Genomic DNA, 26233 nt, shown 5'->3' with positions numbered 1-26233 from the left:
CCACCCTGTCTCTACAAACACAGATAACATCTCTTGCGTTAATTGGAAGGATTTTTCTTTAGCAGTGATGTTGAAAATGTATCATTACCCCCATTGCACTGCGGTAGGCGAGAATATTTCAATAAAATTAGAGAGATTAAGTGTAGAAAAGATCATTTTTTCCACGAAAGATAAGGGATGCGAATGACATTGTCCGGCCGCTGAAGAGTCATATTTGGGTCAAAATTCGTCTCGAGTGAATTCAACCCCTGCCAAACACCATAGTGGTGGCTTGTAGGGTACTAAAATATCAAATATCCATTCATTGAAATTTTAAATATGCATCGAGATTTAAAACATGCTTTATTTCAAACCAGTCACCCAGTACCCCAATTACTCCCACACTTAACGTATTATGCAAGATTACAGTTACAGATACAGTTAAATGTCTTTTATAGCATATAGCTCACTTTCAAATTTTTTTCTCAAAACCTTCCATAATGTTTCCCTGTTTATTTTATCATGTGACTTTTCTAATTCAACAAATGCCTAATAAACTTTGTTTCACTCGTACATACAATTCTCAAGTACTTGCTGATGTGCACACAATGACTCGTACAAATCCTACAAGACAACAGGTTTTGCAATAACCAATAAAAATTAAAAATTGAGAGTCAAATTCAATCTGGTGTGTATGCATCCCCTGCCACTCACCCTAGCGGTGGCTTGCAGGGTACATAAACAAATAAATAAAAATAAATAAACACTCCATATTCTCGCACAAGCTCCTCCATTTACGTTTTTTTTAGTCCTCTGTTTATTACTTAAAAACTCATAGCGTTACGCAAGCGAAAAATAAATCCATGCTTAAGATAACTAATGATATTTTCTCAACACAAGATCAATTTCCATCAGGTTGATTGCGGCGAATGTCAAACGAAAATGTTGTCATATCCGACCCACGACTCCGCGGCACTTCACGTCAAGTTTGTCCGTTGATCAGACGACACGGCACTTGCAGTTGGAATGGCCCCGTTCCCGTCGCCCACGAGACTCGTCCCGGCGCAGGGCTGGGGTGTCGAGGGCGCCCCACGGGCGGAAGACTCCCGAGCGCAGAGCTGCGGAACTTCCAGCGTTTGCCGCCGCCGACGTGGCCCAAAACAACCTCGCCAGCGATCGAACGTAAACACGCGGACTGCGGACGCCCCCCTCTCCCCCCCATCCCCTGGGCCACTCTCGCCCCCCCCACAACCCCCCCCCTTTCACCTCCTTCCCCTCCCGGAGCTCGTGCGACCGCCCGAGTGGAGACCCCCATTCCACCCCCTCTCGGAGAGAGCAAAATAGAAAGGACACGCCCCCGCTGCCTCTACGCACTCCCCCCGAGTTTAAAGAGCGTCGCTCCGAGCCGCCTTCCCCCGAAATCACACACACACACGTCCACGTTGTCCCCCCTTCCCCCTGTTGTGTGTGTGTGTGTGCGGGGGGGGGGGGGGGCCCTCCACTCCCCGTGGCGGGTGGCAGTCGTCGGCCGAGGCTGCTTCGAGGGAGACGAGTGCCAGCGACGGCGCGGAGGGGCACACCCTTGGAGGCGGCCCGCCCAGAGAAAAAGCGGGCCGGAGCAGGGAGAGAGAGGTGGGGTGCGCCACCACGTCGCGGCTCCAGTGCCAGCCTGAGGATTGGCATTTCGCGTTTCACCCAACCACCCCTCGGGCGCTCTTTTGGAATAGCAGTCCTCGCCTCCCGGTCAAGGTGGGTTCAGGTTCCGCCTCTCTAACACCCGCCCACGCCAAATACAACCGCACGCTAAAATGAACCATTCCGTAGCGTCAGCTCCCTCCGTCACTCCGTCCAGATCGCTTCCAACTTCGGCTTTACCGAACCACGACCTGCGCTCCATTTCCAAGTTTCAACGAATGCACTCTCCACAAATTGAAATTCAGTTCGATCTTTTCTCAAAACTGAATGTATCCCATCCTAACCAAGTATGCAAAGTCTCCTTTCGATAACAGCGGCGGATCAAAACACTTAATTCCTAATCAGATTATGCTGGGAAAATCATGACGGGAAAGGGTATTAAATAAAACGAGCATTGACCAGGTCCCAGCAGCGGCCATCAACGCCAGTCGGCGACCTCGTGGGGTCCGCCGACGAACCAATTGAAGTATTCGTTTGGTTCGAGGTTACTTTTCGGACGGCGCCCAGCAGTCAGCTGGTCCATGGGGGAGAGCAGCCAATTCCCCTGTTCCCACACGTACGCACGGGAGCTGACTTGTCCGTCGCCCGCGAGCCTCCAACGACGCGTGCGGCCGTGACGCGATCAGCGCCCGACTTAATTTTAGACAATTTCAACCTCCACCGTTTTGAACTTCATTCGCGGCCTCCGCGGAGGAATTCTTACTTCCTTTGCAGCTCACATATTTGTAAATGATGCTCTAGTCTCCTAAATCAGCCTCAAAATGAACTTTTAAACCGAATACAGCAATATGCTATGTTGAGAACTCATATTAGATCAATCCCTGCCATACTCATCTCATGATTTCTTGAAATTTATTCGTGATGGCGCCCTGCAGGAATACCAACCGTCGGGTGTGCTTCCACGCCTCATCAGGAGGTGAAATTTCATCAAGCCATTCCTTCGCACCGAGTAAATCATTCTCATGTTCATGAAGAAGAGGCAACTACTGTGTTAAAAATCCTGAGGGTTTTTTTAAAAGAAGCAGATCGTCAAAACGTTCGTATGGAGCAGTGGACTCTACGGAATAGAAAAATGGAACAGTGGAAAAGTGGAATAGCAGCTAAAAATAGAAGCCTTTGAAAGATGATGCTGAAGGACACTGATACTGAATGGACAGACAAAGTGAGGAAAGGAGAAAGCAGAAGAGGAAAGGACAATCAACATGGATGCGAGTATTTATTTATTTTAGTACCTTGCAAGCCACCGCTGGGGTGTGTGGCAGGGGGTGAATATTTCTAGGTCAAGGAGGAACTAGATGGAAAGGACACACGTTGAGGAACAATGGATTATTTAGAAATATGAGAGAAGGAAATATTGAGGGGAAGATCCCGCGAGGAAGACCGATCGGAGCAAGGACATGGGAGACATGAAGATGGACGTGAGATCGGAGGAGCAATCGGAGGGCAAGAGGGAGTCGACACCGATTGGAGAAGAGCGGAGGGATGCAGCGAACCAATCCTCGGACTGAAGAGTAACGATGGCGATTGCTGTTAAGTTGGTCATTACGAGTACGTTGGCGACGAATATAATGAAATGGACTACTTGCTATGTGATGAGTGGGTGTGCAATGCATTGGTGAGATGCAGGAAAGAACCGTAACGTTCTCATTTCGCAAAACAAAATCCAGTCAATATCATCATTGATGCGCGGGGAAAATCTCAAGCTCAGACCGCAACGCTTATCTCGCTCGGCCTCGTAGCACCACAGCACCAGCTGCTTCGAGAAATACCCCTCGGCGAATGCATTTGCTCGGCCGAAGAATAATTCGAATTTTAATTCATTTCAGAAAAGACGTTTCTTCAATGGTGGTATAAATAATCAATAATAAATTATTGATTGGGCAACGGCTTCCATCTCTTGTTTGTCCACCGCACCAACGTCAACCTTCATTTCATCCCAGGTAAACAAAAACTCCAACACGATGAGTTTCTAAAGGAATAGCGAGGAAATCAAACATTTTTGGGATATCAGTTAGCAGGTGCAAAATTTAGCGATATCGTAAACTTTCCTGTCCCAGATGATCAAAGGAGATCATATCAGGGAATCGCGGTGGAAGAGGATTTCGCACAGGTCAAAGCCAAGGAGAGAGTTCAAAGGCTTCAAGTTAGTCGAGGGCAGATATGGTGCGAGGATCTCTCCTGTCATACTCGCTAGCTGCAATTGCCTACCTCGGATCTGAGTGTGCTTTGCAAACTGACATTAGGTCACCTGGGAGAGCAGATGACCAGCCTTGCTTCTTGACATGCCCTGGGCACACTGGCTGCTCCATAGCCTCCAGGAGTGTGCGCGACGGACCGCCGTTGGCCGAGCACGGGAGAAGAAGGCGGGAAGGGATGCGAGACCCCATGCGCCCAATGCCCGTTGGGTGAACCTCTGAGGCCTCATCGCAATCGATTCTTTCGGATGACATCTGTGCTACTGAAAGGTCTAAACTGGGTGAATGGCGCGAGAATAACCAAAAAGGGTATCACGCACAATCCGAGAAAGGGGCGAAAACAGACATACCCAATGAAACATAGACCATTCTACTATTCCGGAATGCCACTGCTGAGCTGATTGTCCATATTTCACAAGAGCATGTCAAGAGAAATCATAGAGGAAGCTGTGGCGGAATTCATGTCTAGAAGCAATATAGCGGGGAAGCAGAATAGCGCTGGAACGTGCATTTGGCACCCAAAGCTTCTTTCCTAGACTAACCCCCGTTGCCACACTTGCCTTTCATCACGCCGATACCGGCATTGGGGTCGCTGGGTGCTCACGCAAAGCGCACGCGGCATCGTAATCATCTCGACTGGATCACAGCTCCCGTCGCCATCACAACGCGGGAAATGGCCGGATCACAGTCAGATGCAGGCATTCTTTGTTCTGACGCGCTCGTTCTAACATCTCTACAACAACATTAAGTTATCGACCCGATATTTTTAAGCACTTTTGAAAGTATTGAGAAGTTTCGGCGCGTTGCCATATAACGCCGCCGCCCGGAAGGGTGTCCGCCCCGGGTGCCAAGGGACCGCACCCCCCCTCCCCCTTATAGACCCCCCACTCCCACCTGTGGATTCGGAGAGTCTACGGACCTGTTGATCCGCCATCGCGGGGATGGGGTATAAGGAGAGGAAGGGGATCCGGGGAAGGGGGGACAGTCCCCCCCCCCGCACTCCCGGGGTCTCTCACGCTCGGGGAGGAGACAGGGACTGGAGCCGTGTCCCCTCCACCCCAGCGCCAGCCCCGGGTGCACAGGGGCGATGGGCGTAACCAAAGCACGCCTCCCCCGGGAAAGATCTCGCGTGAGCACGTTTCATTCCGGTGAGAGCACTCTTTCTCTCTACCTGATTCATCTAACCGTTAAGACTGGTTTAAATGATTGTTACGAACAATAAATTGATTGGATAATCATTTCAAGGCGTGAGATCCACGGGATAGGCGGTTATGGTCCTCCTCTCCCACGGGTTCGCCCAAGCATTTTGTCTCCGGGGAGGCGCTCGTCTGCTGGCCGCCGATCCCTTGCCGTTTACTTCCGACCGCGGGAGTGCGAGTGGCGGCTGTGCTCTCGGCCCAGCGCGGATGCACAACTCGGGAGCCTGGACTCAGCTGGGGCGAATTACTTTCCTTAGGCTTTCCGTTCCTGACTCTCACCCAGTTCATCCGCTTCTTCTACCTGGATGCTTAGTCCGAATCAATGAAATTAGAATGGTCCCTGTCGTATTTACATGTGGCCAAAACGCCCTCGCCTTCCACTCACATTTCTGAAAACGTATCCTTGTCTCACTTTCACTCGGGTTCAGTTTTGCGAATCCACTCGCACTCTTGGCCTTTCCACAGTAATTATTCAATCAAATGCACTTGCAAGTTTTTGACAAGCATCGACTCCCCGTTGGACCGAGATACGAGGAGACGGAAATGTCGGAAGGCACAAGAGAGAAGAGAACGGGCGATGGACGAGGGGAGTGGCGAATGAGTGTCCACGCGAAGGCCAGTGGGGAAGCGCTTCCTCGGTGGTTGCACGAATGCTTCGACGAAGACGTGTGCTGCCTTTCGGGCACCATTTGTTGACGGATGGGAAGGAAACAATCGAATGATCTGCATCAAATGCAGGCGGAACGGAAACGAAGGAACAGATTAGAAGTTCACGAAGAGAATGTCTTCAGATGGGACATTCATTGAGTGCTATGAAGATTCGAGCGTGGGGTCTCTTCGGGAAAGATGGCGCCTGGGTGCCACACTCCGGTGGCGCCATCCCGCTTTTGAACGTGACGCCCAGATGGAATGCGAAAGGTGGAAGATTGGAAAGTCAAAGTGTGGCTCCTTCTGCGAGGGAAGGGAAACTCGAGGGTTGCGGCAGGTGCCAAGTCGCCGGCAGCCCTCCATCCCCCTTCCCCCCCTTGCCCCCCTTCCCCTCCTTTCCCTCACCAGGACATAGTCCAGGATAAGCGTCTAATATTAAACGCGGTCCTCCACGCGGTCCTCCCGCGTCACCGGGGAAGCCACCGTGACACATTCTGTTGGAAACCCCGTTCGTGGCGTCAACGGCCATGTGGTCACCGGTCCGATTGCCGTGGGGAGGGGGGGGGGGTAGGACGAGGCCTCTATTTTACAGGCCTTCAGGCGAAGACTGCGAAGGGCCGCCATATTATGGCTGAGGATGGCATGCAGTTGTAAAAGTTGGGAGCTTTTACGGGATTATTAAAATGGTGATGCGGAGTGAATTCCAAAAGCTGCAGCGATGAAGTATACCTTCAGGATGTGAATTTAATCTTAACAAACCTACTAGTAAATGAAATGAGAGAATGAATATTTTTAAATTTTGCTGTAGATTCATGGGTATTTACAGTCGCGTCAGGACTTAGGAGAAGAGCAGGGTGTGGGGCCAGGGTTCGTCGAAAACATACCCTAGCCAGGCAGAATCATAATGAAAGCAGCGATAAAATTTTATAAAGAAGTGAATGAGAAACGACAGATGTGGCACTGACGTCATTGATCTCCGTATTCCGTTAATGGTCAACAAAAGTTAATTTTACCGCGGAGCCTTTCATTAGGCACACAAACACTTCGGAAGAGAGTCCAGATCAGTCTTACAGAAAAATCAAGTCAGAAATAATAAACAGAAAAAAATGATGAACCATCTAAATTAAAACGAGCACAATGAAATAGTGCAACCACTGGAGTCAATGTCATTGCACATTCAGAGATGATGAAAGATCGAAAAAAAATATTTTATCTGTACATTAAAAAATGTTCAGACAACGTGCTTAAGCTTTGGAAATTTGTGACGGACCGAATTGCATATAGCGCAAGACGTTTCGCGGGCGTTATTCGCCGAGAAGAAGTAACAATCAGTTACCGCTGCCTATTTAATTACCTTTCTGCAGACGTTGATTGCCTATGAAAAAAGAAGAGATTGGTTCTTCAAACAGTTCCCATAAACTGTTTCGTAAGTCAGATATTATGGCGGATATTTTATGCATTCGTCTCGCGATAAATTGATGCGAATCTGTATTTTAAGATTTCGCGAAAATGCGCCCAAAAAAGATCCAAGGGAAAACATCCTTCAACAAACCGATATCGATATTAGCCACTTGTTCGACTCTAAAAAAAGGTATTAGATGTAAAATTTAATTTTAAAAATAATTACGTGCGTCGCGTTTACATGCATGCATGCCTATAGGTAAATGATCACACACTTTGGACGGTGCGTCCGCGCATGAGAGAGGAAGAGAAGCAAACACTCGGGAGAAACTATTGAAGACGTATCCACCTTAAAAATGTACTTTTCAACAGACTTCATTTGAAAGTACACTGAAATACTACTAAACGACATCGCGACAATTCCCCAACCCCATTGCAGTCCCGACTTGGCACCGGCAGACTATTCCCTATAAAAGTGAAATCCTCCCTGAAAACAGACACCACCGTGGGACCGACCCCAAGTGCCGTCAAAGAAGCTTGCACGCATTGCACCCTTGAGGACCTTCCGCCTGCCAGGGAGCCTTCGAGTGCTGGAAAAGCCGCTCCAGCAACTGTGTATTCAAGGGATGTACTGATTGAAGCATTTTCAGAGGCATTGCCGCAACATCTGAAATAATTCTATTTTTCCGAAAATTTTCCCGATGCTTTTTATACAAACCATATATATATTTTGAATGCTTTTGAGAAGTGGGTGCCTGAGAATGGAAAAAATGAATTGGTCGAAGAGAAGAGTACAAACGCCGGGGCTTTAAATGCAGTGGGCAAATAGAGGAGGTTGCAGCGTGAAATTAAAAAAGACAGAGAAAGTGGAAGAGCTGAACAATTGAACCGTAGCAGAGGCTGCTGAAGGCCGCGAAAGAAAGAAGGAAGAATGTTGGATGATCTGCTGGAGGAAGGAGAGGCCATCTAGACAGAAGGGAGGAGGCTGACGCGACGGAACAAATGAAGAAAGAAATAACGAAGGGCGAATAAATGTTTTATTGCGATACTGGAAGATAATAGTCGTTCGGGGCCATCACAAACCTACGTTTAAATAGTTGGAAACCATTGAATGGATCTGCATCGAGCGGCAAAATTCGGCGCGCTCTCGTCAGCGAGTACTCAGACGGATGAGCATCGGGAACACGGAAATGATATATGAAGTAGACTCAATCAAATACCAAGGCGTTACCCCCACTCATGTCTCTCCTGGGTGAAAGACATACGGGGAATATGTGCACAATCTAACAAATAATTAGGATTTATTGGAAGAGTACTGGGTAAATGAGATCAAAAGGTCAAAGAGAAATGTTATCTTTCGCTGGCTAGACCTCATTTAGAATATGGTGCAAGCATTGGGATCCTCACGAATTGGATCTCGTGCAGCGTAAACGAGCTAGATTTGTAAAATGTAATTATGATAAACTTAGGAGCCTATCTAAATTATTATAGCAGCCAGGCTGGGAATCACTTAATGAAGCAGAGGTTAAACTACAGATTATATCTCTTGCACAAATTGGAAGGACGTCTTTTTAGCAGTGACGTTGAAAATGTATCATTACCCCCATCGTGCTAAGGTAGGAGGGATCATGTCAATACAATTAGAGAGTCCATACTAAAAAGAAAGACTCGTACTTTTCCACAGATTTTATTATTTATTTACAATTAGAGAGATTAAGAGATGAGCAGATGGATTTAAGATGCCATTTTTCCAACGGACGATAAGGGAACAGAAGAAAACAACTTTTGCCCTACCGCGCTAGGAGGGAAAGGTGTTTTGAGTCGAGGGTAGTCTGGTGTGAAATCAACCCCTGCCACACACCCTAGTGGTGGCTTGCCGGTTACTATGTAAAAAAAATCATACCAATGTCGTATCCTTATGGAGTGCGACAGAAATACGCCAGCACTTCCAAAGGTCACCTCTAAACAAAGCACGGCTTTAACCGCCGCCTCTGTCGTTACCACTCTCTGTGGCATTTCACTGCTCGAGTGGTGTCCATCGCGAAAATCGCGTCGCTTAACAACTTCCCAGAATGCCCGTTACTTCTGGCGTGACACATGTGTGTCGTCATACTGAATGCTCATTCTTCGATGTATTTCGATTAATTATGCATCCCTAAAGTACTCAGTAGACGATCGAGGGGACGCTATCGCTCCGAGGTGCACGTTGAAAGTGCGGCCGCCGTGTTAACGCAATTGTTGCGCCGTAGTCTTGCGTCCCGGCATCCGTGACACCTTATTCACACCATCTCTATCACAGCCGAGGGCTAACTGGCGGAAAGGGCGATTGTTTCGAAATGTTAGCGCACTTAAGAGGTTTTCGTTTGACCCCCCCGTAATATAGTATGGCAATATAGATATATGTAGATCTTTTGGGTAATTCCCGGTAGGGCCAAAAGATGCCTCACAAGTCCAATGCCTCATTCAGGGTGTGCCAAATTAAACTTTGGTTACAAATTACCACGCTTATTTAAATGTACTTCCAAGAGGACCACCGGAGGGCGGACCCATCGCCTTGGCCCACTCAACCTCCAAACTAGGGAAGGGATTTTCGGGATTCCTCAAATGTCGAAGAGAGATTTCTTCGTTGGGGGATAACTCTCGGAGGCAGGAGAAGAGAGGGGGCGCTGCTGACAGGGACGCCGTCACCGCTTGTAAACATTTAATGACGCGGGGCAAATAGCGTGCGGCCCAAGTTCGATTATTTGGTTCGAGCGCCGCCCTTGGCGGTAAATGAAAAGCTTGGAGGGAGAGAGCACGCCCCTTGAAGGGTGGTCGGCGGGTAAGGGGAAGGGGTGAGGGGTGGAGGGAGGGGAGGGGCGGGTTAAAGGCGGCAGCTCCATCGCATGCAGAATACGAGACGGGAAAACATCCATACGTGCTCAAAAATAACTTTTCGAATGCTCATACCTACATGCGGCAAAAATATTGGCTTAAATGTCATAATACAATGAGAAATTCCAAAGATTCAAATATGAATATACGCGTGAAAATATCAATTTCATACACGTTCCATTTCTAACCTCAGGTGTAACCATAGAGGGATTTCTGGCCTCGAATGAAGCGATGGGCGTCGAAGCACAACTTCTGGGTGGTTAGCTGTAAAATTTATCTCGGTTGAGTCAAATGGAACATATTTTTTACTTAGTGAAGAGTTTAAGCCCGATAAATAAATGGTAATTAAATTACTTCATAATTTACTTTCAAGCTATAGCTGTCGAGAAATACTATAGTTGTACTTACTTCTCCGAAAATATCTTGCCTGAAAATTCGTTCATTTCTCAAAGAAAAAATGAATCGTTTAAGAAGCCTACGAAAAGTTTCATTTCCCTAAAGGGGAGCAGTAAAGCCACGCTGAAGTTGTGCCTTCGGAGTTATCTCCGCCGCTGCCTCGCACTGACGGCAGCAGCCTCTAATTACGTCACAAGGATCTCAAACAGAGACGAATTTCGTCCTTTCGAGCAATCGGGAATCCTCAAATTTCGAAGAAAGATTTCTTCGTGGAGGGATAGCTTCCGGAGGCAGGAGAAGAGAGGGGGCGCTGCTTTACCCAGAGTTTTTCTAATTAAACAAACGAATTGAGATGAAAAGTAAAAAGAAGCAAAAAAACAGGGTAAGATTGAATTGAATAATTATCTTTTTTCCTAATATTGACCCTTTCGCGAGACTAAACATGTCGAAGTGGATAATATTCCCATTACGTCATGTGCCAAGGGAAAAATGGAAAGAGGAGATGACCTGTTTAGGGGAACAAGGGCGAAGGTCAGGCGAATGGCCGAGGGCTAGGTAGCGGAGGGGGAGAGGGGAAAGAGTGGGGGGGAGGAGTCCCACGCCCATCGCCAGGAACGTGTGGAAGGGCCGACGCACGCGACGCGGATGCGGAGTAGAGGTGGAGACGGCTGAGAGAAGAGGAGAGGATTCGTAGTTATCCCTGCTTCGACCATCACTTTTAGCAAGTGCGTGAGGGCAACTAGGCATAATCTGGACCGCGAAGTGAGAGGTGGTAAGAAGGTACGCGTAGGTATGAAACGTACAAAACTCACAAGTAATGGAGAAATTCAACATTAGGTTTAAGTTGTGTACACACGTAGAAAAACGGAGACATGAGAGAAAGGGAGAGATAGATAGCCGTCTCTGTTTTGGAGCGAGATGGAGACAATGGATTCCCTCCCGCCCGCCGCCACCTAAACCGCTGAAGGGAAGAGAGAAGACGACGAACTCGGTTGGAAATCTGTCGGCGGCGTGGCGAGACTTCTCGGGATACGCGGTGACGGACTCGTGGGGCGGAGCTCTCCCAGAAGGACTTGGGATACCAATATCAATCAGTGGGATGAAAAAATCAGCTTAAAGGAGAGAGGCCGTAGTTTGATGTCGCAAGGGCGTCACGTAAAGAGGAGACGCGGAGAAGAGAGCAAGCGACCGGTTGGGTGGGGAAGGCCTTCCGCGCGGGAGGAGAACCGCGAACCCGAATGGTAAGGAATAAGGGGAAAAGTGCCGCCATTCCCATCAGGGGATGCGTCATTCCTATGGCAGTATACTCACTACAAAACCTACTTCTCCGGCCCGCAGTCCCCACATTCTATTCTTAGACATATTTATCCCCTCCTCACAGCCAACCAACTTCACAAACACTCCTCTGTTACATTTAAACGCTTTCCAATATTCTCACATCCACCCGGCTTCTTTCTAAATCCACTCCAATTCCCTAAACCCCTCCGGCTCCGCGTAATCATGCCCATCTCGCTCCGTCTTCGCCACAAATTCCCATCCGCAACAGCATCTGCCCAAGTATCTCCCGTCCCTCCCGGGGTCTTCCCGCATTCCTACAAATGCCAGATACCGCCTCCAACGCACCCTTTGCCCAGCTTTCCATATTGGTCATTGCGCTAATATGCTTCTCAATATTATTAGAATCAACAAGCAAATGGCATCCCGTGACCCATCCGCCTCCCTCCCAGCTGTGATTATAGTTAAACTACGAATTATTCACCCCTTCCGTTTTCAGCCATATTAATCCAATATGGATGGGGTCGTAGATCTTCGCGGCGTTCCGATGAAAGACTCCCCATTCTCGGGATGTCACCGCGTAGTTTGTTTTTCTGACAACAGTTTCGCCCGTGTTTCAACGAGTGTCTTCAGGTCGAAGTGCCGGGACGTTACGTTTACGTTTAAAAGGTTTTATTTCCGTAAAGAATCAGCGTTATAAGAGTAAATATAAAATATATAGTGAAAACATAACAACAACAATACGGAAACCCCGTTTTAGGATCAGCTCCTTTAACCCGTATTAGGCCGTAAGGCCCTTAAGGCCGTATTAAAAAGTTACCTTCTCTGACCCGAAGAGGCTTCGGCCTATAACGGGTATTTGCCATTTATATCCATATTTGTACTTGTATATATATTTCTATTGTATCGTCTTCTGGCAAATAAACCATTCAAAACTGAAACTGAAAACGGGGTTTCCGTATCGTTTTTGTTATGTTTCCATATATTTCATATATCTCTTGTATACTGTTCTAATACGGAAATAAAAACCTATAAAACTAAACGTCCCTAATACGGAAATAAAAAAACCTATAAAACGTCCCGGCACTTCGACCTGAAGACGCTCGTTGAAACACGGGTGAAAATGTTGTTAGAAAAACAACCTACGCGGCGACATCCCGAAAATGAAGAGTCTTCCATATTAATCCAATAAATGACCCTGTTATCAGATTACATTTGGCTATGTGAATCCTGCCAACTTCGGCCGACTAAGCCCTTTCACATTTTCTAACACCTTCCCTTCCTGTTCCCTCGACAAATAATCACCTATAACGCACGCCCCGCTCTTCATCCTAATATCCCCTCTGCTCCTAACCTTCCCGCCACTTACTCCTTAAGATCTGATGAACGTGGCGGCGATGCATTTGGTCTTAAGTGAGCGTATTTCATCTTTTTCTTCCTTATAAGTTTTCATAAATGACTGAGTATTTAATCAAGGTCAGTTTAAAAACACAAGGAAGAAAAGAACACGCTCCCTTAAGACTTAATGCATCGGTGGTCGCAGCCACGCAAAAGTTTATATATATATATATATATATATATATATATATATATACAGAAACAGATATAAGGAAAAGGGATAGGAACACATATAAAGGACGAACACAATAAAGGTGGGGAAGGCGGAATCGAACGGATCACAAGAGTAAAAATATTTCCTCAACCGGGACTCGAACACCGGATCTTTCCACTTGCCGGGCGGATGCTCTTAACCACTTGAGCTATCGAGGATAGTCAATTTACCCTGAGATCCGTGGGTCTAATATGTCGCCAAGCGCCCCGATTCTTTCAGCCAAGAGATGGCGTCAGGGGGCTGTTTCACCCACCAAAGGAGAAATAGACAATACACAAGGAAAGGAAAGGACAGTGGGTTAGAATTCATACAACATCATACAGGAAAGGAACAGTGCGTTTCGTGGCACGCATAGCCAGAAGAAAGAGATGAGCCACATTGGCCAAATACACATTCAAACACGAAATCCCGCCAAACGGCGAATAAATACTCATATATACAGAAACAGATATAAGGAAAAGGGATAGGAACACATATAAAGGACGAACACAATAAAGGTGGGGAAGGCGGAATCGAACGGATCACAAGAGTAAAAATATTTCCTCAACCGGGACTCGAACACCGGATCTTTCCACTTGCCGGGCGGATGCTCTTAACCACTTGAGCTATCGAGGATAGTCAATTTACCCTGAGATCCGTGGGTCTAATATGTCGCCAAGCGCCCCGATTCTTTCAGCCAAGAGATGGCGTCAGGGGGCTGTTTCACCCACCAAAGGAGAAATAGACAATACACAAGGAAAGGAAAGGACAGTGGGTTAGAATTCATACAACATCATACAGGAAAGGAACAGTGCGTTTCGTGGCACGCATAGCCAGAAGAAAGAGATGAGCCACATTGGCCAAATACACATTCAAACACGAAATCCCGCCAAACGGCGAATAAATACTCATATATACAGAAACAGATATAAGGAAAAGGGATAGGAACACATATAAAGGACGAACACAATAAAGGTGGGGAAGGCGGAATCGAACGGATCACAAGAGTAAAAATATTTCCTCAACCGGGACTCGAACACCGGATCTTTCCACTTGCCGGGCGGATGCTCTTAACCACTTGAGCTATCGAGGATAGTCAATTTACCCTGAGATCCGTGGGTCTAATATGTCGCCAAGCGCCCCGATTCTTTCAGCCAAGAGATGGCGTCAGGGGGCTGTTTCACCCACCAAAGGAGAAATAGACAATACACAAGGAAAGGAAAGGACAGTGGGTTAGAATTCATACAACATCATACAGGAAAGGAACAGTGCGTTTCGTGGCACGCATAGCCAGAAGAAAGAGATGAGCCACATTGGCCAAATACACATTCAAACACGAAATCCCGCCAAACGGCGAATAAATACTCATATATACAGAAACAGATATAAGGAAAAGGGATAGGAACACATATAAAGGACGAACACAATAAAGGTGGGGAAGGCGGAATCGAACGGATCACAAGAGTAAAAATATTTCCTCAACCGGGACTCGAACACCGATATTTTTACTCTTGTGATCCGTTCGATTCCGCCTTCCCCACCTTTATTGTGTTCGTCCTTTATATGTGTTCCTATCCCTTTTCCTTATATCTGTTTCTGTATATATGAGTATTTATTCGCCGTTTGGCGGGATTTCGTGTTTGAATGTGTATTTGGCCAATGTGGCTCATCTCTTTCTTCTGGCTATGCGTGCCACGAAACGCACTGTTCCTTTCCTGTATGATGTTGTATGAATTCTAACCCACTGTCCTTTCCTTTCCTTGTGTATTGTCTATTTCTCCTTTGGTGGGTGAAACAGCCCCCTGACGCCATCTCTTGGCTGAAAGAATCGGGGCGCTTGGCGACATATTAGACCCACGGATCTCAGGGTAAATTGACTATCCTCGATAGCTCAAGTGGTTAAGAGCATCCGCCCGGCAAGTGGAAAGATCCGGTGTTCGAGTCCCGGTTGAGGAAATATTTTTACTCTTGTGATCCGTTCGATTCCGCCTTCCCCACCTTTATTGTGTTCGTCCTTTATATGTGTTCCTATCCCTTTTCCTTATATCTGTTTCTGTATATATGAGTATTTATTCGCCGTTTGGCGGGATTTCGTGTTTGAATGTATATATATATATATATATATATATATATATATATATATATATATATATATATATATATACACACACAGGGTTCGTCCGGAAAATAAGTGTACTGATTTTTTCCCGCCGCTCCAGGCGCGCCCAGCACCGCTCTGACGGGCTGCGATTGGAGGGGGGTATGTTGGCAAGCGACGCTGAAAAAGGCAGTCGGCTCTGAGCTGCGGTGTAGTGAGGAGCTCTGTTAACGCGAACCTCCACGCTCGACCCACGTCACGGAACGCGATGCCGAAGTTTTTGGAGCAGCGTTATTCCATCAAATTTGCGGTAAAGCTTGGGAAATCGTCTACCGAAACTGTCGGTATGATTAACCAGGCTTACGGGGAGTCAGCCATGTCCAGAAACATGATCTTTCGGTGGCACAAGATGTTCGTGGAGGGCAGAGAAGAGGTCGACGACGAACCACGGCCTGGACGCCCATCAACGACACTCACCGACGAAAATGTGCGAAAAGTTCGCGATGTACTGAACTCTGATCGTCGTCTTAGTTTTCGGATGATAGCAGAGCAGTGTAATGTGCCAAAAACAATAGTGCACGAGATTATTAGGGAGCAATTACAAAAGCGAAAAATTTGTGCAAAGTTGGTGCCGAAAGTGCTCAGTGATGATCAAAGACTCAATCGTTTGGAAATCGCGACACAACTTGCGGATCGCTGCAAAAATTATCCACATTTTTTAGAGAACGTTGTTTCGGGTGACGAGACGTGGATCTTTGAGTACGACCCGGAGTCGAAGAGACAAAGTGCGGAGTGGCACACCCCATCATCACCCCGTCTAAAGAAAGCTCGCATGAGCAAATCTCGGATCAAGGCGATGCTCATTGTCTTTTTTTGACAAAAGGGGAGTCGTCCACTACGAATTTGTACCTCAACGACAAACTGTAAATGCTGCATTTTACGTCCAAGTGCTCGACAGGCTTCGAAAACGAGTCGCCCGCGTCCGGCCAGCGATCAAAAACATCTGGCGGCTGCATCACGACAATGCGCCGTCTCACACCGCGCTTGTCGTGTCGGACTTCTTGGCCAAGCACGGCGTGGCAACGCTGCCGCACCCGCCCTACAGCCCGCCCTACTTGGCACCACCGGACTTCTTTCTGTTCCCGAAGATAAAGAGGAGTTTGAAAGGAACGCGTTACGGGACTTTGGACGCCGTCAAAGAGGCCGTGACGACGTGTATTCGAGAGGTTCCCGATGATGCCTTCGCGGGAGCCGCTGGAACAAGTGTATCGACTCACAAGGGTCCTATTTTGAGGAATATTAGCTTAAGATATGTAAAAGTGTAATAAATTTTTTTTCCTGAGCTCAGTACACTTATTTTCCGGACGAACCCTGTATATATATATATATATATATATATATATATATATATATATATATATATATATATATATATATATATAACGATTGTACGGAAAAACTCACACGAGCGGCACAATAATGGGCTGACACAATATAACACAAATAGAAAAGAGGTTGATACACAAACCCAACATCCCCTGTCGTCCTATAGTTTCCAGTTACAATTCTCCCACCGAAAGAATCTCCGCATTCCTTGACCACCACCTACAACCACTTGTACTCTCCTTGCCCTCCTTCACGAAAGACACGTACCACTTCCTCGACCGTCTAAATTCCGTCTCTATTCCCTCCACACCCAAGCTACTTATGGCCACCATCGACGTTACCTCACACACTTCTATTCCCCATGCAGAAGGTTTATCCTCCCTCCGACATTATCTCTCTCTACGCCCCCTACCCCAGCGCCCCTCAACGGAATTTCTCCTCAATCTTGCCACTTTCGTCCTAACTAAAAATGCATTCACTTTCCAAAAATGTTTTTACCTACAGACAAAAGGCACAGCGATGAGAACGAGGATGGCACCTTCATACGCCAATCTCTTCATGGGCCATCTCGAAGAGACTTTCCTGTCACAGCAACCCCTTCAACCTCTTTTCTGGGTCCGCTACATAGACGATATTTTTATTCTCTGGACACATGGCTCTGATTCTCTCAACAATTTCTTATCCGCCTTAAATTCATCTTTCACTGTTAAATTCACCTCTTTCATTTCAGACTCCACCATCACCTTTCTTGACACAGACATCTCACTTCAAAACAACAAATTCACTACTTCAGTACACATCAAAGCCACTAACCATCAGCAATACCTACACCACACAAGCTGTCATCCTCAACACACGAAACGCTCGATTCCTAACTCTCTCTCTATCCGCGGACACCGAATTTGCAACACCACAGCCACTCTCAACAAATACCTTGCCAATCTACACCTTGCACTCCTCAAACGCGGTTACCCAGAAAAGTTACTACGAAATAAAATCCACCGTTCCACCCGACCAAACACACCACACAATAACAAGCCCACATCTGATGCAGGTTTCAACCTTTGCACCACCTCTTTCCCCGGATCACACAGACTGAAAACCCTCCTTAAAGAACTGTTTCCAATTTTACATGACAATGACGCGACCTCATCCTTACTACCCCAATGCCCATCTATCGCATACAGACGACCCGCCAATCTCAAAAACCTTCTGAGATCCACCAACCCTTTGGCGCCCCCCCGTGACAAATTTCCCAATATTTCCCCAACTTGCAACCGCCCCCGATGTAAAACCTGTCCTCTTATTATGCCTACTCCCCTCTCCCTACATCCCCTCATTGCCCCCTCACCTCGTTCCCACGCTAATTGCCTCTCAAAAAATATTATTTATCTTTTATCATGCAAACATTGCACTTCCTTTTACATAGGTGAATGCATTACCCCCTTATCCATCCGAATGAATAATCACCGGTACTCCTGCAATTCTGCCTCACTCTCTTCTCTTCCTATCCCTTCACACGCCAATTCCCACAACCTTTCATTCGACCAGTGTTTTGCTCTAAGCATCCTAGAATCCCTACCTTATTCAGCCACCAACATAGAGGTGAGAACTCGTGAATCCGCCTACATACTATCCTTCCGTTCCTTTAAAATTCCCACCCTAAACCGCCATATTTAATTTCCCTCCCAGCATTCCCTCCACACCTCCCCTCCACGCCCATAGTTCTTTCCCCTCTTCCCTGCAATAGCATATTTTCAGTCTCTCTTGAAGAAGGCCTCTGAGAGGGCCGAAAGCTCGAACAATTTACCGTGTGAGTGTTCTTTTAAATGTGTCTATTCTTTTCTATTTGTGTTATATATATATATATATATATATATATATATATATATATATATATATATATATATATATATATATATATATTTATATTTGAACGTGGCTGGGATCACCGATGCATTAAGTCTTAAGTGAGCGTGTTTTTTTCTACGTTTCTAAGTTTTGGAGCTAGAGATGAAAGGTAGTCCGCGGAGTGTCTGTTCCTCAGTGAAGCGGCTGCAAAGGCGTCTGACCCCAGTGCGGAGGCCATTGAGTGATGGTGTCACTTTAAAAACACTATTTTAAGCAGGCAACGGGAAACCGCCTCAATTATCATTCCCAATAGTATAATGATGTACACTATACACATTTTACGGGGGGTGACCAAACACCCCACGCCACACGCCCTTGCGGCGGCTTGCGGGGTATTGTGTAGATGTAAATTGTATTGTATGATGTAAATGTCATTAAGGATAATTTAGCCAAATAAATATTAAGGAGCGAGAAATAATACATTAAAAGATGCTATATCTAATAATGCAGGGCGATAGAATAAAAATAGATTAAGTTCCTACAGAACTGCTCAATAATTTAGGAAAATCGGTTTTGAGGAGTTATCAGTTCATTTTTATCATTTATTGGTGGAAATTTTGTTGAAATACTTAGATAAATTGGCATTGACACATCTTAAAAATAATAAAAAGTAAAAGTTTATACAAACTACACAACTATAAGTTTGATTTCCCTCCATCAGATGGGACGTTAGACTGTGTGACCCCTTGGCATCTTTTGTTGAGAGTAGGCTAATGCCAATGTGGGGTTTCTTGTCACTCTCTCATTTCCTACTCATATATTAATGGCGCAAATGACCCCAGCTTTGATTCCCCTCCTCTGATAACTAGTACTACTACTAGAAAAGGTAGTATTTAGGATTATTAACCCAAGCAGCAGAAATAGAGCAAAAGAGTACTTGAAGTAAATCGCTTTGGGTTTAAAATGGAGATGGGTGCATGGCAAGCCTTAGGAATAATAATGTCACCGGTTAGAAGGAACATTTGAGTGCAACCAGGTTGTATTGCGATGTATAGAATTGTTAAAAAGGACGAAGCTTGGGAAGATTTATGGCAAGGGATAGAAAAGCCTAACTTTCAGGGAAAAAATGACCATAGCCTCAAAATAAAAATAAGGACTCAAAAAACAAATAAGAAAAAATACTCTTTTTTAAATAGAACTATTATTGATTGGAACCAGCTGCCTGGAGGTTTGTTTGAGCCCTTTCCATCCAATTTTAGAAGTTTTAAGTTGAAATGTAAGGCAGCCACTGGGTAATAAACTTCATTGTAGTTATGAATTTATTGTTTGTATGTGATGTGGAAGTGTCATTGTATGTAAGAATATTTTGTCTCTTATCTGTTTTTATGTGTTCGTATGTAATTTTCGGTGTTAGTAGTTATCTTTGACCTAACCTGACCGTTGCCACCAGGAAATTTGCCTAATTGCAACGTAATTGTGTAAATAAATAAATAATAAATAAATAATATTTGTACATTCTGTGGAATAAGATAAGGCATTGGGTAGGGTAATAAATTGGGCACAGTTGATGAGCATTTTGCATATGGTAAAAGCAGGCAGGAGAAACATATGACTTATACGGAACTTGTACATGTACTAATCTGTACATAATGTGGATTACAAATGGAGAGTAGGATTAGGCAGTGTGAGATGTGGGAGTAAGACAAGGATGTCCATTAACACCCGTTCATTTCAATACTCATATATAATAGAGAAATGTCGGGGGATGCATGGGAAGGACTGGAGGCAGGAGTGAAAGCAGATGGAGGACCCATCAAATCAACTAGATTTGTGAATGATCAAGCATTTAATTACACAACCAGCGAAATGTTTACAATCACTGCTTAGCACAGTGCAGTATCTGTATAATATGCATAGAATCAGAATTATTAATATGAAAATGAAGGTTATCAATTACCTGGAAATGGATCGGTTGATATAAAGACTAAATTTGGGAACATAGCAGGCTCCAAAAACGTTATTTAGGTCAGCCGGTAACCATCAAGGGGGGGAGGTAAAGGCTTGCCAGCCAGAAGACATCAGCACCAAAGCACTGTTTGTTGTCATTAACCTAACTTCACATTCAAAGCCAATAGGTGACATGTCTCCTGACTAAATTAGGATACTTGGCCACGAAGAAATGGTCATATACTCATGAAGTTAACTATATGTACCTATACCTTTAATTTATATATAATAATGGAAGGCAAATATATATATATATATATATATATACATATATATATATATATATATATTTGCCTTCCATCTCTCTCTCTCACTCTCTCTCTCTCTCTCTCTCTCTCTCTCTCTCTATATATATATATATATATATATATATATATATATATATATATATATATATATATATATAGTATATAAACATATCCATGTATATATTATTATTAGGTAATCTACCGGTTAAGGTAGGTTTTTGGATGGACACAGCTACTAAATAAAACATTTTGTGACTCCTAGCAAAGCACGAAATCCAGCATCCTACTCTATATCAGGTCCCTCTTCATCTCTGAGTACTTTCTTCCTCCCTTCATCCCGTCCAACATCCCTATCCTGTTCCTTCCCTTTCCTCGTTTGCCCAACATTCTCCCCTCTATCACAGTCTTCAACATCCCACTGCTGGTCAACACCCCCTTCATCCACTTTTCCTGCCTCCATAGGATTTCTCCCAACAAACCCCTCTCTTCGCCCACCATACCAAGTACTTCCTCATTTGTTTTCTTCTCTGTCCATTTCACCTTCTCCATTCTTCTCCACACCCACATTTCAAAAGCCACCAGTCTACGTCTGTCCTCCTGCTTCAATGACCACGTTTCCGCGCCGTACATAGCTACGCTCCATATCAAAGTTTTTACGAGTCTTTTCTTAATATCCTAACTCAACGTCCCTCTCATCAACTCCCTCCTCCTTGTAAAAGCCTCTTTGCCTAGCGCAATTCTTCCCCTTACGTCCCTACTACTTTGACCGTGTTAGTCCATAATACTTCCGAGATACGTAAACCGTTCTACCTGCTCTAACTTTTGCCCTCCTATATTTATGTTTAGCTTAGCCTTTTTCTTTCTAGAAAATCGTATAGCCATTGTTTTATTAATATTGATTCTCATCCCATACCTGTCGCACTGAATTTCCAATTCACTCAGCAATGCTTGCAACCCCTTGGCTGACTGACAAACTAAAGCTTGGTCATCAGCAAACCTAACTGATTTTACGATTCCCCGCCCACTTTCATTCCTACCTCCAGTTCTTCCCATACCTCTTTAATCATTTCCTCTGCATACAGGTTGGACAGCAACGGTGATAATGGGCAACCCTGCCTTACAACCCTCCCTAACACTGCCCATCCGGATTCCCCGTTCCCCACCCACACCTGAGCAGTCTGAGACATGTAAAGGTTGCGGATTAGCCTCCTTTCCGTTCAATCTATTACTATTTTCTTAAATATACGCAAAGGTTTTCCTAATTCACTCTATCAAACGCTTTTTTGAAATCTACGAAACAGGCAAATACCTCCTGATTGAGTTCTATATTCCTCTCGATGGATAATCTCATTACTGTAATGGCATCACGCATACCTCTCGCCTTCCTAAACCCAAACTGGTCATCCCATAAGTGATCACTTGCCCTAATATCTATCCTTTTGTTTATGAGCCTTAGAACAACTTTTGCTGCATGGGATATCAAACTTATTGTCCTGTAGTCCTCACATGATGTATCCTTTACCTTATTCGGAATGGGAACTAAAACTGATCTCACAAAGTCTTCCGGCCAGATTCCTTCCTCATAGATATTACGAATCAGCCCATGTAGCCTCTTCCTACCACGTTTTCCTAAACATTTCAATAGTTCCGCGGGAATGTTATCCACTCCCACGGCCTTATTAAGTTCCATCTCCCTTAATGCCCTTTCTATCTCACCGTCGAGTATGCCTGGACCTAAGCGATCTTCCTCTATGTCATGTTCCTTTTCTATGTCTAATTTTGTTGGTCTAAGTTCTTTACTATACAGTTCTTCTTTATATTCCTTCCATCTCTCCTGGATCTTTCCTGTGATAACTATTATCTTACCCGCCTTATCTCTAACTGTTAGCATAGATCTCCTTTTCTTACTTCCCGATAACGATTTAACTTTGCTGTATAGCGCACCGATTTCACCCTTCCTCTGTAGAATTTCCATATCGTCGCACTGCGTCTTCCACCATGCTTCTTTTGCTTTATTCGTTACCCGCCTCAATTTATTGTTTAATTCTTTGTACTTCATTTTGCCTAATTCTGCATTGACATTCTTCCATTTTCGTTGCTCATCCATCTTTGTAATCATCTCATCCGTGATCCATGGTTTCCTAGTCCTTTTAGCGTTAACGGTTCCAATAGTGTCTTTTGCGGCTTTAGATAACCCTTTCTTGATACTTTCCCATTTTTCTTCGATATTACTTAGCTCTTTACCCTCCTCCATAATATCCTATACAGCCTGTTGGTACTCCTTCCTTTTCAATCCATTTAATGCTTTACATTCCATTTTCTAACCCGCCGCCCCTGCCTTATATTTTTGAAACGGACGCTACATTTCATAATAACTAAATTGTGGTCATAGTCCGCATCTGCTCCCGGGAAGCTGTGCGAATTTATCACACTGTTCCCAAACCTGTGTGTAATCGAGGGATTTTTCGTTCCCTGAGACAAAATAAACTGTCAGCCCAAGTTGGCAACTCGCGAAGCAACTTCCGGGACAACCTGGCGGTAGAATCTCGTCGGCCCAGAGAGGGGAAGTACTCATAGTTTTCTCCGAGGTAAATCTTCGTATTTCGACAGGGATTTGTCAATTGTTTACTAAATTTTGGAGCACGATATGGACCAGTGAGACCAATGTCCGCATATTAGGAGTATTATTACATGGAAGCAATCATGCACTTGTGGATGTTTGTTCTCAAATGTTTTTCTTTGATTCCTGAAGGAATCCCTACGTTACCCGTCAAAATGGTACAGTGTTTCGGTGTTGTGCTCATATGCAGCCTCTTTTTTTCCGATTGTAGAAGTTCAGTTACATGTAAACAGTAATCATAACTTATGTTCCGAGTACTAAGTAGTTGACGTGCATTGCTAATTGTTGCATGCAAGTAACGATCGTAATACGTACGGTGGAAACGAGCGAGATTGCAGCAGATAAGATGAAGTAGGTACTTCAACTTTAAAAATTGCTGTCCTTCCAGGCAACCCGTGCTCCAAGCTTGACGTCTTTTTTTGGGAAAATGATAAGCTTTGTGCATTCATTATAAGTAAATTGTTATTCATCTACATAATACCCCCGCAAGCCGCCGCAAGGGCGTGTGGCGGTGGGGTAACATTGATTGACATTATTCTGTGTAACATTGATATAGGTTGGTTTCGGTCAAGGTGCTTAATAGGCCTCAATCAAATTCCGTCTTAGTTTGAGGTAGAGACAAAGGCAATCACTATAGGTCCATGCAAATAAAATGTAATCTAACCTCATTCATCTGTTGCAGTAATTCAATGATAGTATTTTGTTGTTCCAGGTTATAAGCCAATTGGTTCTGTGGCAAATATTTTCCGTAAAAATCGCGGAATAGGGATAGATTAGTGAAATCAAGGGATAGATTAAATTATGTTGACATACCACCGTTTGATTGGCATTCACCATTAACTGCCTTGGCTACTTATAATTTGAGTTTAAAATATCCATGCAATTGAAAAATAATTTAAAAAGTTGGTAACATAGTTTCATTTGTTAAATGATTGTTTTTTTCCTTCCCCTTTCTTCTTTAATTGAGAGGCCGTAGAGCTCATTATTTCTTACAACAATTGGTCTGACGAGAGATTGGCAACTAATTTTTACGGCCATTGGAGTTTTCTTTCCCTTTCTTATTTAATTGAGAGGCCGTAGAGCTCATTTTTTCTTAGCCTCGTGAAGGATTCCATCTCCATCTGAAATTCTTGAACAGGGTCTCACAGCCTCGTGAAGGATTCCAGTCAGGATAGTGTGCGTGTGGCTGTGTGTTGGTCCCTGACGCGGATTAATTTCCCGTAAACCACCACAGAGGGTATTCTGGTCGAGAGGTTGTGGTTGGTCCCTGACGTGATTCCCGTTAAACCAACACAAAAATTGGTCTGACGAGAGATTGGCAACTAATTTTTACGGCCATTGGAGTTTTCTTCCCCTTTCTTATTTAACGTTACTCTGTCATAGCGACTTCGGATGTCCCCAAAAATCACCGCATCGTCAGCAAAATCCTTGATCCTCAGGACACAGCAGTTTTATCAGCTGACCTCAATGACACTTAACGCTGGAGCGACCCTTCGTGATTAGAATATAACTAAAATAAGTGCGTAGTGATGAATTTTAAAAAAAGAGTAATTCCCACCCGAGCGCCTACTGCATTAGGATCACCGAAATAGAAAGTGTAGACTTGATTAAATACCTCTGTACTCAGACGTCACGGACTCTGTCCTGGGTGAAACATATACGGGGAATATGTGGACAGGCTAACAAAATATTAGGATTTATTAGAAGAGTATTGGGTGAATGAGGTCAAAATGTCAACGAGAAATGTTATCTTTCGCTGGTTAGGCCTCATTTAGAATATGCTGCATGTATATGGGATCCTCACGAATTGGATCGCGTGCAGCCTAGACGAGCTAGATTCGTAAAACGTTGTCATGGATACACTGAGTTGTATATCAAAGTTATTAGAGGATGAAGCCTGGGAATCACTCACGGAGCGAATGTTTAATTACAGACTAAGTCTCTTGCAATAATTTGAAGGATGTCTCTTTAGTAATGGTGTTTAAAATGTATTATCACCCTTACCGTACTACGGTGGTAGAGAGATCACGTCAATTAAATCAGAGAGATTAAGTGTAGTATGGATAGATTGAAATGTCATTTTTTTCCACGAAGGATAAGGGATCAGAATAAGATTGTCCGACCGCGGTAGGGTCATATTTGGGTCAAAATTAGTCTGGTTCGTATTCACCCTCTGCCACACACCCTTGCAGTGGCTTATAGGGCATATATAAATACATAGATGTATGGCTTGACGGCAGTGACCTTTAAGTAACTAATTAAGGGTAGTGACCTTTAATTAACTAATATATTTATGTATTATCAATAGAATGCAGAGCCATTTTCTGCGAAAAAAAGCTGCAGTTCCCAAATTCAATCGTAAAACATGCATCTACCATTTTGCCTTTAATCCTCGTTGATCAGTTTTTGATAAAGGCAATTTGAAATTGTCAACTGAGCCATCATTATCTCTCTCACATATCTTTCAAACGCTGCAGTATTTTCAAACTACCATGTCAGAGTAAAAATCAGAATGCACTTAGGTTTTTAAAATCAAACGTTACTGTCTATTCAGGTCATCTCACCATGATTTGTGCTGGTTAAACTTCAACAAATATCTCAGTGTTACTTAAAGATGAACCAATAACCGATTCCCTGATTTTCTTCGACAGTAAAATGATGGAATATAATATTAGTGTGAGTGGGTTAATTCAGTACCTAAATATTTATAGAGGATTAAAATTTGGTAGCTCTTCCTCGGTTCTAGATTACAACAGCTGATGGGATGAGC

General features: G+C 44.6%; 1 protein-coding gene across 1 annotated transcript in view; it reads left to right on the top strand.

Annotated features, from left to right (window-relative positions):
• Positions 1-1629: 1629 nt before the first annotated feature.
• LOC139689334 (high-affinity choline transporter 1-like) overlaps positions 1630-26233 on the top strand; it is a 47196-nt gene continuing 22592 nt past the window's right edge. Inside the window, exon 1 of the mRNA XM_071586417.1 lies at positions 1630-1728. The gene's annotated coding sequence lies outside the window, so the exon portion shown is untranslated. The remainder of the gene's footprint in view (positions 1729-26233) is intronic.

The sequence above is a fragment of the Hetaerina americana genome, unplaced genomic scaffold (genome assembly GCF_022747635.1).
Source record: "Hetaerina americana unplaced genomic scaffold, ioHetAmer1.1.p SCAF_22, whole genome shotgun sequence".
NCBI classification, from domain to species: Eukaryota; Metazoa; Arthropoda; class Insecta; order Odonata; family Calopterygidae; genus Hetaerina; species Hetaerina americana.
Note: the sequence above shows the minus strand (reverse complement) of the source record. Positions and strands in the feature narration are given on the sequence as shown.